We start from the raw sequence: 16,146 nt of genomic DNA, 5'->3' as shown, positions 1-16,146 counted from the left end.
ATCGTGCTTAAACATTCGTGGCCAGGTGCAGTGGCTCACACCTGTAATCCCAGCACTTTGGGAGGCCAAGGTGGGTGGATCACGAGGTCGAGAAATCTAGACCATCCTGGCCAACATGGTGAAATCCCGTCTCTACAAAAAATACAAAAGTTATCTTGGCATGGTGATGCGTGCCTGTAGTCCCAGCTACTCGGGAGGCTGAGGCAGGTGAATTGCTTGAATCCAGGAAGTGGAGGTTGCAGTGAGCCAAGATCGTGCCATTGCACTCCAGCCTGGTGATGAAGCAAGACTATGTCTCAAAAAGAAAAAAAAAAAAGCAAACAAAAACATTTGTGTGCATGTGTCTTTATGGTAGAATGATTTTAGCTCTTTGAGGAATCATCATACTGCTTTCCACAATGGTTACACTTACATTCCTACCAACAGTGTATAAGTGTTTCCTTTTCTCTGTAACCTTGTCAGCAACAGTTACTTTCACGTTTTCTCAACAGCCATTTTGACCTGTGTGAAGTGGTTTTGATTTGCATTTCTCTAATGATCAGTGATATTGAGCCTTTTTTCAAAGCTTGTTGACCACACGTATATCTTAAAAAAAAAAAAAGTGTCTGTTCATGTCCTTTGCCCACTTTTTTTTTTTTTTTTTTTTTGTGGAGACGGAGTCTCACTCTGTCACCCAGGCTGGAGTGCAGTGGCCTGATCTCTGCTCACTGCAACCTCCACTTCCCAGGTTCATGCCATTCTCCTGCCTCAGCCTCCTGAGTAGCTGGGACTACAGGTGCCCGCCACCAAGCCCAGCTAACTTTTTTTTTTTTTTTTTTAAATAGGGACGGGGTTTCACCATGTTAGCTAGGATGGTCTCAATCTCCTGACCTCATGATCCGCCTGCCTCGGCCTCCCAAAGTGCTGGGATTACAAGCGTGAGCCACTATGCCCAGCCCCTTTGCCCGCTTTTTAACGGGGTTGTTTGTTTTCCTTTGGTAAATTTGTCTTAGTTCCTTATAGATGCTGGATATTAGACCTTTGTCAGATGCATAGTTTGCAAGTATTTTCTTCCCATTCTGTAGGCTGTCTGTTTATTAACAGTTTCTCTTCCTGTGCAGAAGCTCTTAAATTCAATTAAATCCCATTTTTAAATTTTTGCTTTTGTTGGGATTGCTTTTGGTGCCTTTGTCATGAAATTTTTGCCCATGCTTGTGTCCTGATTGGTATTGCTTAGATAAGAACATCTAGAAGAAACTATAAGAAACCCCTAGAAGACACTAGGGTTTTTAGAGTTTTGAGTTTTACATTTAAGTCTTTAATCCATCTTGAGTGAATTTTTGCATATGGTTTAAGGATGGGATCCAGTTTCAATTTTCTGCATATGGCTAGCCAGTTATCCCAGCACCATTTATTGAATATAGAGTCTTTTCTCCATTGCTTGTTTTTGTCAGCTTTGTTGAAGATCAGATGTCTGTAGATCTGTGGCTTTGTTTTGGGGCTCTCTATTCTGTTCCATTGGTTTATGTGCCTGTTTTTGTACCAGTATCATGCTGTTCTGGTTACCGTAGCCCTGTAGTATACTTTGAAGTCAGGTAGTGTGATGCATCCAGCTTTGTTCTTCTTGCTTAGGATTGCATTGGTTATTTGGGTTCTTTTTTGGTTCCATATGAATTAAAATTTTTTTTCTAGTTCTCTGAAGAATGTTGTTGGTAGTTTGATAAGAATAGTATTGAATCTATAAATTGCTTTTTAAGGATATTTTAAGGATATTGATTCTTCCTATCCATGAGCACGGGATGTTTTTCCATTTGTTTGTGTCTTCTCTGATTTATTTGACAGTGTTTTGTAATTCTAATTGTAGAGATCTTTTACTTCCGTGGTTATCTGTAGTCCTAGGTATTTTATTCTTTTTGTGGCAATTGTCAGTTGTGAATGGGATTGCCTTCCTGAATTAGTTCTCAGCTTGGCTGTTGTTGGTGTATAAGAATGCTAGTGATTTTAGTACATTGATTTTGTGTCATGAAACTTTGGTGAAATGGTTTATCAGCTGAAGATTATGGAGTTTTCTAGATATAGCATCATGTCATCTACTAACAGGGATAGTTTGACTTCCTCTCTTATTTGGATGCACTTTATTTCTTTCTCTTACCTAATTGCTCTAGTTAAGACTTCCAATACGATGTTGAATAGAAGTGGTGAGAGAGGGCATCCTTGTCTTGCATCAGAGAACCTGCTGTTTTTTATTCAGTGTTTAAAAAAACTTTTTATTGTAAAATCTAACAGATATAGAAGACTATATAAAATAAACCAAATACCCTTGTAACCACAGCTAGGTTTAAAAAATATATTTTTTCCATCCATCTATCCTAACCACAGTCCCTTCCCTCTTTTCAACAGTAATCACAGTCCTGATCTTTATGGTAATCACGTCTTTATTTTCTTTGTAATTTTATCACCCAAATGTTCATGCCTAAGCACTAATTTAGTTATGCTTCATACTCCTTTTTCTAGAACAGGAGTGTTTTGTTTTTAATTGTTCCTCCTTTTGTTTATTTCTTTTTTTTTTTTTTTTCATTGTGTTTTTGGGAACATGTGGTATTTGGTTACATGACTAGGTTCTTTAGTGGTGATTTGTAAGATTATGGTACAACCATCACTCAGGCAGTGTACGCTGTACCCAATATGTAGTCTTTTATCTCTCACCCCCTCCCACCCTTTCCCCCAAGTCCCCAAAGTCCATTGTATCATTCTTATGCCTTTGCATACCCCCATAGCTTAGCTCCCACTTGTAAGTGAGAACATATGATGTTTGGTTTTCCATTCCTGAGTTACTTCACTTAGAATAATGGTCTTCAGTTCCAATGAGGTTGCTTCAAATGCCATTATTTCATTTATTTTTATGGCTGAATAGTATCTCATGGAGTGTGTGTGTGTGTATATATATATATATCATAACTTCTTTATTTACTCTTTGAATGATGGGCATTGGGCTGAAAGAACTTACATTTTTAACAACTTATTTAGGTGATCTTCAGGAACTCTAAACCGTGGGAATCACTGCTAGCCTAACTCTGTATACACCTAAGGAGCAAGATCTATAGCCTCTGATGTATCACATTTTATTTCCATAAGCCTTCAAAATTGATCAAGGGTGATGAAGATGGCATTATTTATCTCAATTATGTATTTTCATTCTCCTTCCTAAAAGAAAATTATATGCATCTATCTGTTAGCATGTGACTTGAAATGCTTGTCTTTGTGAATACTCCATGGTCTGAGGAGGTCATTTATATCACACTTGGCCATGTAACTTACTATGGCCAATGCAGTATGAGTAAAAGTGCTATCTGCCACCTCTGGGTAGATGCTTCAAGAGCCATCCCATGGCTCTGTCACTGTTCTTTCCCTTTGCCACAAGACCAAGATAAGGCTCTTTCCTTTAGTCTCAATCACCAAATAAGGAAGATATGTGAGGCAGACCCACAGCTCTCCTAGAACCTACATTGACAGAGTAGGAAATAAACTGTTATTGTTGTAAAGCACTGAGACCTTGAACTTGTTTTTCTTTTTTAATGGAGCATAACATAAAGAAAGATTTCCAATCCATGGAGATAAAATAGTTTTTAAAATTTTCTTTCCTATGACAAATATATGGCCACATAAAAGCAAAAAGTAGCTTGTGCTGCCTCTAAGGTGGTGCAGTAAGTGCACCCACGAATGCCTAATGAAAGTACAGTCCTAATGTGTATACTAGCTACATACTAGTTTCATCCTGCCTTAGCACTCCCATCCTGCATTGTCTCAAGGACAGCAATAGAGCTTTAATCTGTCTTCAAAACAATGGAAGGATGGATTATTTGCCCTGCCTTCCTCCTATACATATATACAGTTTGGGCAAGAGGAATACCACCAGGCAAATTTTTTTCAAATCTATCTAATTTCTTCAAGACTTCTCCTGTTTGTTTTTCTAAAATCACTTTCTCTCCTTCCATGGCAACAGGACAAGACAAAACGGTTCTCTTTTAATATTCAAGAGCTGTTGCTCTCAGACAATGTAGTGCTGTTCAGCAGAAAAGCCCTATTCAGCGTATTAAAAATCCCATTAACTCTTCCCTTCTCATCACTTGTGAATTACAGATACCCTGGTCAATGCCCTTGTCAGATACTGATTTCACCTCGTTTTAAACACATATCAGAATAAAAAACAAAGTATATGGCTATTTCTATCTACTCATGTCTCACTATAAATAAATGAAATGGCAGGGTTCTGAAGTTGATACATAACATTAACTTGATAAATACTATTTGAATCTGCAGACTTACACGTGGAAAGGAATTTTCAGAAGCTACCTTTCTTTAACTCCCAGTCATCTAGATTAATGAAAACATTTTGCAGTTAAAAAAAAAATCGAAAAGATACTGGAAGCAAGTTTAATATGCTGAAAATATACATACAAGTCTACTCTATACATGGGTGACAAGTAAGTCACATAGAATTATATTAAAGCAATTATTACGTGTCATTTGTGCTTCTTGATTAGTCCAGAGTCCCTATATAGTACAAAAGCAAATGTCTTTGTTTGATGATAAAAAGCGAATAATTCCTCCAGGTATAACTGGAAACATGTCATTTGACACAATATGCTTTAAAATGGTATCTGGCTTCCTTCAAAACCCAAAAGTTTATCAAATATAATTTTGCAAGTGTGCTTCCAGGAGCTAACATAAACCAAATATAATTTTGAAAGTGTGCTTACAGGAGCTAACATAAACCTTAGTTTCCAATATTTTGTTTCAAATGTAAGGAAAAGATGCTTCCATATGGAATAGAGCCATTTAGGAGCCACAATCAATCACTGAAGATAATCAAATGTCCCTGAGCTTCATGACCTGGGCTAACTGAGTTAGAGGTAATGATATTTGAATTTCCTCTTGTTGCCTGATTTAGAAGCCCATGATGCTGCTGAGATATTTATATTTAACTCTTAACAGGATTCCAGTGTGGTCCAGAAGCTTCTGAGACTGTTGAAGTTGGGGGGAAAAAAAGAAAAGAGTGCTCTAAACTCCACTAGGACTACATCCAAGGGGACAATTCTCAGGCCAAGATAACTAGTGGAAACCTGGCAAATTATTTATAGAGTTTTTCCTCTTCCTTTCTTAACTACAAGAATTCAAGACATTCCAAGACGTTTAGGAGCAGTTTACTTGGTCCCACACTTCCTGGAATACCTCAGAGGACCCCAGGATTCTTTTATAACCCCAGGGAACATCCACATTTCTATAATATGAAAAAAATACACGTACACTGATTATGGGCTAGACTGTGTGCCTATCAGACTTATATACAGCAGACACTTGGATACATCCAGAATCCTTAAAGTCTGGGGGTGCAAAATATGAGGCTTCATTCATCAACTGGCATTCACAACCACAGGCATTGCCACCCCACCACATTTATTATCACTTTGACGGGGACATGTATGCCCTCCATTTCTCGGGTATTCTTTTCCTTCTCTTACACCTTCTTCTTATATCAGTTTCTTCCCCATCACACTTCCAAAATATATGACCATAATAAGAATGCCATCTAGACTGCTTAGGGCATTTGTTCATTAAAAAGCCAACTCTCAGCTGAATGAAGAGCCAAAGATCATTAGAGGTGACAGAGCATGGAATTTTTGAAATGAGTACCTCCCATAAGGCCTCAAATATCACCTTGGCCGTTTATGACTCTCTTGGTGTGTATTTTATACACCATTTATTTAAAACAGCTTTGAGAGAAGGTCATTCAGGTATTTGGATGTGGGTTAACATCTAAAATGAACCACGGTTTATTATTCTTCTTATTGTCCACTTACTAAGGATAGTATAGTAGATGGTTGAAGCCTATGGCCTCATTTAAGAAAGTGCAAAAACAGCACTTTTCCTCTGTTCATATTAGAATGAATATCTTGATATTTAAGGCCCTAACCCTTTAGGAGTGAGTGGTAATTTTGTGCATATAGTATATCTGCACTTCATCCTTCTAACTCTCGAGCATAATATTCTAACTCAGGCAGAAAAGAGCTGTGGCAAAGGGATGTTAGTGTCGGCAGCAATGTTCCCTTTAAATGAATTGGATCTATAAGACAATCTTATCAAGCTTGTCCTAGCACAAGTGGCAGCTTTATGTTTAAGAACAAGAGGAGGTAGTGAAGGATACCGTGATGCATCATAAACCTGCAGGATTTTTACAAGCCAAGATAGATGTTGAGATAATGAGAACAGATTCACTTGTCAGAGGCTCTGATGTCAAAACTGGAGTCTTCCATTATTTTCAAAAAGAATACTTTTTAATACATTCACAACACAAAAGCATGCAACAGCAATTGATGATACACAGAAATATATGTGGTTAATATCAAAAAGCATCTACCTCTGATTGTCCATAGTGCCTGTGGGTGATATGATAGTTACTTTAAACATTATATATTTTTGAATGTTAACTTTTGCAAGTCCATCTTGTTTGCTCTCATTAGTCTGGAACTACTTGAAGGGCCATTCTACAAAAAGCAATTCATTTCAGACTCTAAGCAGGATTTTTATGAAACTTCCACACAAGTGGGAACTGAAGAAATGTAGTCACCATAAGGCAAAAGATGAAGCTCCATCATTAAAATATCTTTGAGAGGAACTGAGAAGACTCACATGGGTAAGGCTCAGAATGTAAAGAGGTTAATGCTAAAATGCCCCCAGAGTACAGTGTGAAACTGTTAATGTCCTATGAATTTGTTAACCTAGAAAAAGAATGGGTTGTGAATCTGAAAGTGTGGTCATGTTACAGAAGCGTTGAGAGAATTCAGGAATGAGAGCGTTGTGAGAACCCTCACCAAGGGCCATCTGATTTCTTTCTGTGATTCTCTCTAAGTAAAGCATAGAAATAGGCATGATGTAGAATACTTCTGCTTTAAGAGACCAAGACTGAATATCCTAAACAAGGACCAAATAACGTATCTTGGATTCTGAAAAGGAAGTAGGGGCAGAGGGCATTGTAGTCAGAACGCCACTAGAAAAAGAAATGACTTAACTATTTGTTGCTTACTGATAAACAAAATTATTGGACATTTAGGAAAGAAGTTATTCAGTATCAGGGATCAAAAAGAATTTGGAAGGTTCGAACGGGCTTAAGAAATGAAAATAGAGGAAGATGTATGAATAGCTTGGGTCAGTATATAAACCAGTGATGTAGGCATATATATGGTGAACACCATTTTTTAGTTTGATGAGAAAACTTAGTAGAATTTTATTTAAAAATGTAAAGGATGTCAAGCACTAGGTCCTATTATTTCCCTCAAGATCAGTACCCCCAGCTGCTCCAAATGGAGCAGCAAAGTGAAATTAGCCAATTCCCTTGAAAGGCTGTAGTGGTTCAGCTTCAGGAGGCTTGTTAATTTTCCTTCTCCAAGGGTTCCAAGTGAGGTCTGAGAGCAGAGCAGGGAGGCAGAGTGAAAAGAGGAATTAATAAGCTTTCTGAAGTATTGCTACCCCTACTTCTTTCAAGGGAATTAGTTAATTTCACTTTGTAACTCCATTCAGATCAGCTCAAGTTTGAGAAAAGCTCCAATTAAATAGAGGGAGAGGGGAGACAAAGGCAACTGGTAGGAAAGAGAGGGAATGGACAGAATTTAAATCAGTGACCCCAATCCAAAGCATTGCCCCAAATACTCAAAGTACTTTACAAATAAATATTATAAATATTTATGAAAGATCTGGACAGGACATAAAAAGTTTTCATTTTTATTAATTGTATTCTTCCTTCGAATCTTGGTAAAACTTCTGAAATACAAATATTTTCTACTTCACCTGAATCACAGGGTTCACAGCAATATCTTTGTATCTGATCCATATAACATTCTCTCACTTTCTTCACACCTGGATGGTATGAATGTCTCTACCCATTTCTGATATGAAATAACATTATCAAGTGTTTTAAAATTGAAAACAAGAAATAAACACATAGAGGGGACTTCTCTTAAGCACTGCCTTGAATTATAAAAAGGGGAAAAATGACAAAAGAATGAAAGAAACTAATAGAAAAAAATAAAGAGATGATAAGTAGAAGAGGCTAAAAGGGAAGATATACATGAAAATAGTAAGCGCATATAAATTTCCTATGGACAGGAAGTATCATATGTTAAAGGTATTACAAAGGGCTTAAGTCAATACATTCATTCAAATTATAATATATAGGTAATGGACAAATTGTCCCGAAGAAACCCTCAAACACATAAAAATCACTGAAATAAATAATGTAATATAGCCCTTAACCTAGTGTAAATAAGTGTTCTATAAACTACTAGTATTTTAAAATTATTTTTCCATTATCTGTAGAACACTTCTGTTCATGCTTCTCTAGAATATTTAAGAGCCTTTGTCAACCTTTGACAAACTGGACTGACATGAACCAATAATATTAAAACATTAAGGATATACAGATTAGTCTTTTGATAGGCAGCATGATTAAATAGAAAAAGCACAGTTTTGGTGCCAGGTCACAAATAAAATTTATGTTTATTATTTTCTAGACAGACTCCATATGTGGCCTTGGGCAAATTCCCAGGCCATTCTAAGAAAGAAATGTCAACCTTCTTTCAGAAAATGAGGATAATAAGATCTGCTGTGTAAGACTAGGGGGCTAGGGGACGTGTATGTAAGGCACCTAAGATGGTACATATGCAGTGCTCAACAAACGATAGCTAGTATTATCGTTACTAAAAGTTAAATATGAGTAAGGCTAGAGTTGAAAAGCAATGTAAGAGCTCATCTTATCAGCAGACTCCCAAACTAGTTTTGCATCAATATAACTGCTATAAAACTTAACAAAAATAGAGATTTGAAGACCTCACTTCAAATGTGTTAGATCAGAATTTCTGTGAATGCTGTCCAGAAATCTATTTCCAAGTCACCATATTATTTTTATTAATAATACTTAGATGAGTTAGATCACTTGCCAATATCTCACAGTGTCCATGCAAAAACTAGAACCCTAGGCTTCCTTTGTCTCCATTTGAGCTTGCCTATTATATCACTGTATTTCTACAATCAACTACAATCTTGTACTCATGGTGTCCTTAGAAGTCTAATTATTATTATTAACCATTTTGTTGTCTGATTTTGTACAGTTGGTATATCTCACTATGTTTTTTTTCCCCCAAACTCCAGACTCCTCCTGCCAGACATTAACCAAGCACATATTTTGCCCACTTTCTGTGGATTCTTCCTGTTACTTTGCCACTATTTTGTTTACAAACACAGAGCTGAATCAAGAATTCCTATATAGTAGCTTCACTGAAAGCACATAAAAACAATATTTAACCTAAATACAAACTTGTGCTTCTAAACAAGATAGAGTAGCAGGGACCAGATTTACCTTCCTACCTGAAACAACTGAAAATCTGGACCAAATATAGAAAACAACAGTGCTTAAGACATTGGCCCTCAGGCAACAAAGGACAGTGATCGCTAGAATGTGGGAAACAATGCCTCCCATGCTCCAGCTCACTTTCTAAAGTGAATTCCCAGGCCATAGTGTAGGAAGAGAAAAGATTGACAGAACTAATAAAGGTTCAAATCTTACAATGTATTGTTTCTGGCCACAATGAAATTAAATTCAAAATCAACAACAGAAAGATCCCTAGAAAATCCCCAAATATTTGGAAACTGAATAACCCTCTACTAAATGACCTATTGGTCAAAAAAGAAATCAGAGTAAAATTAGAAAGTATTTTTTAATAAATGAAAATGAAAATATACATATCAAAAATTGTCTAATATGGCCAAAGTAATATATGAGGGACACTTATAGCATGAATATGCCTGCATTAGAAAAGAAGAAAGGTCTTAGATTTCACCTTTAAAAAAAGAAAATTAAGTACTTCAATATAGAAAAGGAAATAACAAAGATCAGGGTGCAAATTAATAAAATAGTAAACAAAGAAACAACGAAGAACATAAATCATGAAAACCAAAATGTGGTTATTATTGATGAATAAAATCAATAAACTAACCATACTGATCAGAAAAAAAAGAGAAAACACGTAAGTTACTAATATCTGAAATGAGAGAGGTGATGTCATTACAGATTGTGCAGATATTAAAACAATTATAAAGGGATATTATTAATAACTTTATGGTAATAAATTTGATGACAGACAAAAATGGACAATTTCCTTGAGAAACAAACAACACTTACTGAAGAAGAAATGGCTTGCATAGTCTCATATACTTTAGTATATAGCCTCATATATACTAAAGAAATGAAAACTGAAATTTAAAAAACCTTCTCACAGAGAGAAGTGCTATGTGTTTGGGGATGGGGAGGAGATTACAAAGGGAGAAAATTTTTGGAAATTAATGGCTATGTTTATTATTGTGATGATGGTTTCAAAGATGACTGTCTATGTCAAGACTTATCAAATTGTATGTTTTTAATATGTGCTGTTAATTGCATTTCAATAATGCTGATTAAAAATGTGATGAAAAAATACTTATTGTATTTAAAAAGCCAGTGATAGTTGGTAGTTCGTATTCACTCAAGAGGACTCCAAAAATCAGAAACATACAATTCCAATCTTAGAAAATAATCACAAAAAGAACCTTAAACTTGAAAGTGAGAATCCCTCAAGTTTGACGACATTGTAGATCTTCTAGAAGTGTTTTTTTCCTTTCTTTGATGAAAGGTGATTATTTGAATTTCTAATAAAAAAAAAAACATTTTCAAAGATAGTGTGTTTCCTAATGGTGAGGAGAAAATACCTAAAATCACTATCACTGAAATCAGAGAGGAATAATATCTCCATGTCAAAGTGTGTGCAAGTCTGTCTACACCTCTTTCAGCTATTCATCACCAGTATCTGTGCACTTCATAGGCCTCTCATGAGAACAGAATAAAATAATATCTAAAAGGAGCTCTTTGTATAAAATGTTTAGTGTTTCTAATACTTAGAATGAACAAGACTCATGAGGTGGAATGGAAAATAATTTGATTCATTTATCAATCTGCCTTTACATATCAATTCATAGCTGATTATTCCACCCTTCACTGCCTCCCACATAACCAGTTTATATGGAATCTAGGGAAGGTCCCATGATTTTTCTGGTCAAACTCAAAAAAATTAAGAAGTCTTCACTCTCCCAAGCTGTTCTGGGACGTTGAATATGTTCTGCCCAATGTAATACCAACCCTGGATGTAATTCAGTGTTAAAGCTTCGCTCCTGATTAACTTTGACCACCTACAGTGGGAGAAGAGAGAAGGAATGATTGCCTTCTTCCCTTTTATCCTCTTTGTGCTTCAGCATCTCCTTCTTCAGCTTGCTACTGCGGATTTGTTACCTCTCCAGGGTCTAAACAGGAGGTAAAGTATATAAAAAGGCAGGAGAGTTTTTACTTAGGCCCTGATATGGTTGTGTTGAGATTTAAAGCAGATCCTTTCTCTTATGAAAATACTCATGGGTTCTTGGGGAACCCTCATCACAGAAAATCATGAAAATCTTTTTATTTACATTTTTGTTTTATTATACTTGAAGTTCTGGGAAAATCATGAAAATCTTTAACTAGCAGGCCTCAGTGGAAGCACTCCCTAGAGCATTACTCAGAACTCTTCTCTTCTTGGGTATACTTTCAACATCTTTTTGTTGAGTTTTCCTTGCACCACCAAGTAGTCCATTTGAACGAGATCTGAAATGACCCTGGAGCACTCTTTCTTTCTCTCGTATGTCTCACAACCTGACCAAGGAAAACTGCCTATATTTTGTATCACTTGGAGCCTAACTACATTCTGTATTACTTTCCTAGGGCTGCTGTAACAAAGTAGCACAATCTGGGAGGCTTCAAACAAGGGAAAGTTATTTATTGTCTCATGGTTCTGGAGGTTGGTAATCCAAAATCAAGAGGATGTCAGGGCCATGCTCCCTCTGAAACCTGTAGGGGAAAATCTTTGCCTCCCCTAGCTTCTGGTGCTTGCCAGCCTTCCTTGCCTTACAGGTGCATCATGCCAACCTCTGCCTCTGCCATCACGTGTCCATTTTCTTCCTATGTGTCTTTGTTTCTCATCTTGAATCTCATAATTTCACCCATCACATGGGCTGACCAACCCAATGGCAGCCCTGTGCTCTACTGCCACTGGATCCTCAAGCTGATACATGGAGGCACTATTCCTCTCTGACTTCAGTTATTTTTTTATTAGAAATTCAAATAATCACCTTTCACCCAAGAAAGGAAAAGAACACTTCTAGAAGATCTACAATATCATTAAACTTGAGGGATTTTCACTTTCTGGTTTAAGGCTCTTTTTGTGATCATTTTCCAAGATTGGAATTGTGTGTTTCCAATTATTAATTTCTGGTCTTCTTGAGTGACTAAAGACTAAGTACTACAGGCTTTTAAAACGCAATAAGCATTTTTTTAATCACATTTTTAATCAGTTTTATTGAAATACAATTAACAGCATCTCCTTTTGGAACATGGGTATTGTTAGCATCTATTATATTAGGGCCTCAAGACTGAAGCTGAAATAGCTCCATATTTATTTACATACATAATTGTGAGGGTAGAATAACAATATTTCTGTTAAAGCAAATGCATACCAACCACATCTATAATCAGAAATTTGATTCTTAAAGATTAAAAAAAGAAGCATACATTGTGCAGAGAAGTGTCTATCTTCTCTGTTGTTTTCTTGGTGAGGGAAGCCAGATGAGTTTGATTACAAGTAATATGCTATTATTGGCTCATTAATACAGAGTGTGACCATGAGTAATAAACCCAAAAGCATAATCACTGAAATCAATAAATCATTCAGAAAACTAAAATTAGGCTGTAGTATAAATAGCTATCTCTCCAAATAACTTTTGGAGATAAATAATAAAAATGGTTAATTTGATATCTTTCTTTCTTTTTCTTTTTTTTGTGACGGAGTCTCTCTCTGTCACCCAGGCTGGAGTGCAGTGGTGCGATCTCGGCTCACTGCAAGCTCCGCCTCCCGGGTTCATGCCATTCTCCTGCCTCAGCCTCCCAAGTAGCTGGGACTAGAGTCGCCCGCCACCACACCCGGCTAGTTTTTTGTATTTTTAGTAGAGACATGGTTTCACCGTGTTAGCCAGGATGGTCTCGATCTCCTGACCTCATGATCTACCTGCCTCGGCCTCCCAAAGTGCTGGGATTACAGGCTTGAGCCACCACACCCGGCCAATTTGATATCTTTCACCAAATTGGTTTGCAGGTGAATGCAGATGAGAATCAAATGGCCAAAAACCAGCATAAAATAGCAAACATGGAAGGCTAAAAATCTTAAAGAATAGGGGCAATAAAAAATGCAATAATTGTGTTAAGAAATATTGAATACATTTAAAATGATAAAAAGTAAAAAGGAGAAAGTAGTTTTACTGCACATGACTCATGCAGACAACTAACTTTCTTAGCACCTATTTCTTACAGGAAAATAATTAGCTGCACACATAAAAACTAAGATTAAATGAGAACAATTTGCAATCATTCTTGAGATGTGGAATGTTCATGATCACATCCCTGTAACATGCACTACCACCCACTGCATAGCTTATGGCCCCATTGATCATAATTTCCATCCATTACATGCCAAGAGCTATATGAACTCTTAAGAGAGAGGAATAATAGCTACTTTATCCTTTTTAAATTTCATCAGATAACACGTTTTCCTTTTCCTGCCAATATGCTAATATAACTTTGAGTTTATGTAATTGCATATGTCCAAACTATTGAGTCAAAAAAGCTATTTTGTACTATTTAAAATATTCTAAATACATGTACGATAGCACTCCTCCTCAATCTCAACCCCTCCAGTTACATGCTAGACTTAAACTGATTCCCTAATGTATGCTTTATTCAACCATATCAGCTCACATTATTCCCTACTTAGTACTTCCCTGCAATTCAGACCTGCATCAGTGACTTCCTGTGACACCTATGTGGTTAGAATTACAAAGGGTTTTGGGGAAAACCCAGCTGTGACATTCTCCTTCTTTATTTCACCCCAGTCAAACGTTTGGCTCTTGGAGACCTTCCATTCTCACTTAGAATCTGTTACCAACAGGTTCTATTTAGTTTCCATTTTATGAATAAAAATTTTCAAACTTTGATCTCAGCTCCAGCTTCATTATCCCAAACTTTCTGTGACTTACAATGAAATTTCAAAACAAACACAGTGCTTGAGGAACAAACACTCCAAGCCATTCGGGGTCCAGGTATGTCGTACTGAATGAACAACCTTAGGATATTTGAGAAGTGAATAGAGTTTCACTCCTGTCTGTCCACAGTCACCTTTTCTAAATCTTGTTTTCTCCCTCTTCTTGTCTGTTCTTCCCTGCCAGCAAGATGCTTTGTATTCTTCAGCTCTCTGTGACTGCCGCGATAATTCATTTTTTTTAAAAAAAAGTGTTATTTGTGTAATAAGTTACATCTTAGGAATATTTAAATTTCTAAATAATACCAGACAAAGGGAAGAAACTCTTTAAAAGGGGGACCAGTACAAGAATCACTGAGTTAAAAAACAGGAAGGGACACAAATTCTTCTTCCTTGGGTTTCACTGTGTGTGGTAGCTTATTCATCCAATTTTTCAACAAATATTTTTTGAGAGCCAATATATACCTTCACGGTGCTTGAATTCTTTTATCTTATTTCAATTTGTTCTGTACCAGTGTTAGCTGGACATTTGTCTATCTTCCCTCTCACTTCTGGACTAGTTTCAAGAACAAATCGAGCTGATTATATGATACAATAGTGCCTTATTTATAGTATTTGCTCAATAAATGAAGAATTTAATTCATTCTCATCTAGTTCCCCGTTGGAAAAAAAGTGCATTGTAATCTTAAGGGACTTCTCCAGTGTTCTAAATCTTGTCAGTGGAAAACAAAATAATTCACTAGCATTTTAGTTGCCAGTGTAGAAAAACACTTTTTGCATAATGTTAACAATCAAATCATACCATATTGCCACCCATCTAACTATTCCACCTAAACAGAAGAATGACCTTATCTTTAAAATGCATCTGATTCAAATTTGACTCTTTAGCACCAATTTATTTGAAAATTATACTTTTAATTTTTACTTTCTCATAACTATTAAGCTAACTATTCCTGGCTGGTCCTGTTGCATTATAGAGTTTTATGATCACTATGCAGTGCGGCCTGACAGGATCTATGGCAGGAACAGCCTCACTATGCTCAGAGTACATTTGTAAGAAAAGTCTCAGTTTTAAGAGGAATGATATAAACCTAGCATGACAGGGGAAGAGGGTGACCAGGTGTAAGATAAAAATACAGTTAAATTAAAACTGGCTAAGGAATCAGAGGATTTTGGACCTTGAATATCAATAATTTCAATGGCCCCATTAATGCTATTTTCAAATCTTCGAAGGTGTTGAATTTAGTATATGAATAAATGATTTATGTGTGTCTTCAGAGACAGGAATAAAACCAAAGCTGAAGAAAACGAAAATCAATTGCTATCAGTTTAAGTATAACTAATTTATTGAATCAGCTAGACTCAGTAGGATACAAAAAGGAAGAGCAAGAGAGTGAGTGAATGAGAGAGAGAGAGAAAGAGAAAAGTAAGAAAGAAAGAGAAAGAAGAAGGAAGGAAGGGAGAGAAAGAAAGAAAGAGAGAAAGAGAGAAAGAAAGAAAGAAAGAAAGAAAGAAAGAAAGAAAGAAAGAAAGAAAGAAAGAAAGAAAGAAAGAAAGAAAAGAGAAAGAAAGAAAAGAGAAAGAAAAGAAAGAGAAAGAAAGGAAGGAAGGAAAGAAAGAAAAAGAAAGAAAGAGAAAGAAAGAAAGAAAGAAAAGAAAGAAAGAAAGAAAGAAAGAAAGAAAGAAAGAAAGAAAGAAAGAAAGAAAGAAAGAAAGAAAGAAAGAAAGAGAAAGAAAGAGAAAAGAAAAGAGGAAAGGAAAGGAAAAGAAAGGAAAGGAACAAGGGAGGGAGGGAGGGAGGGAAAGAAAGAGAAAGAAAGAAAAAGCAAGCAAGCAAGCAAGGTTTTGCCCTCTTACCTTTCATATATATCCCTAGGATGTTTCTCTTTCCCCATCATTTGTTGGCATCTAGGACAAGCCTCTCTGCCACCATTTAGTCACAAGAACAGTCTCATTTCAGTACTTT

At 36.3% G+C, this 16,146-nt stretch overlaps 1 protein-coding gene across 1 annotated transcript in view; it reads right to left on the bottom strand.

The window, feature by feature from the left end:
* SLC7A11 (solute carrier family 7 member 11) overlaps positions 1 to 16,146 on the bottom strand; it is a 230,745-nt gene that overhangs the window by 152,118 nt on the left and 62,481 nt on the right. The window lies entirely within an intron of this gene.

This window comes from Papio anubis, chromosome 3 (genome assembly GCF_008728515.1).
Source record: "Papio anubis isolate 15944 chromosome 3, Panubis1.0, whole genome shotgun sequence".
NCBI classification, from domain to species: Eukaryota; Metazoa; Chordata; class Mammalia; order Primates; family Cercopithecidae; genus Papio; species Papio anubis.
The sequence above is the reverse complement of the archived record's forward strand: the minus strand, read 5'-3'. Positions and strand labels throughout refer to the sequence as shown.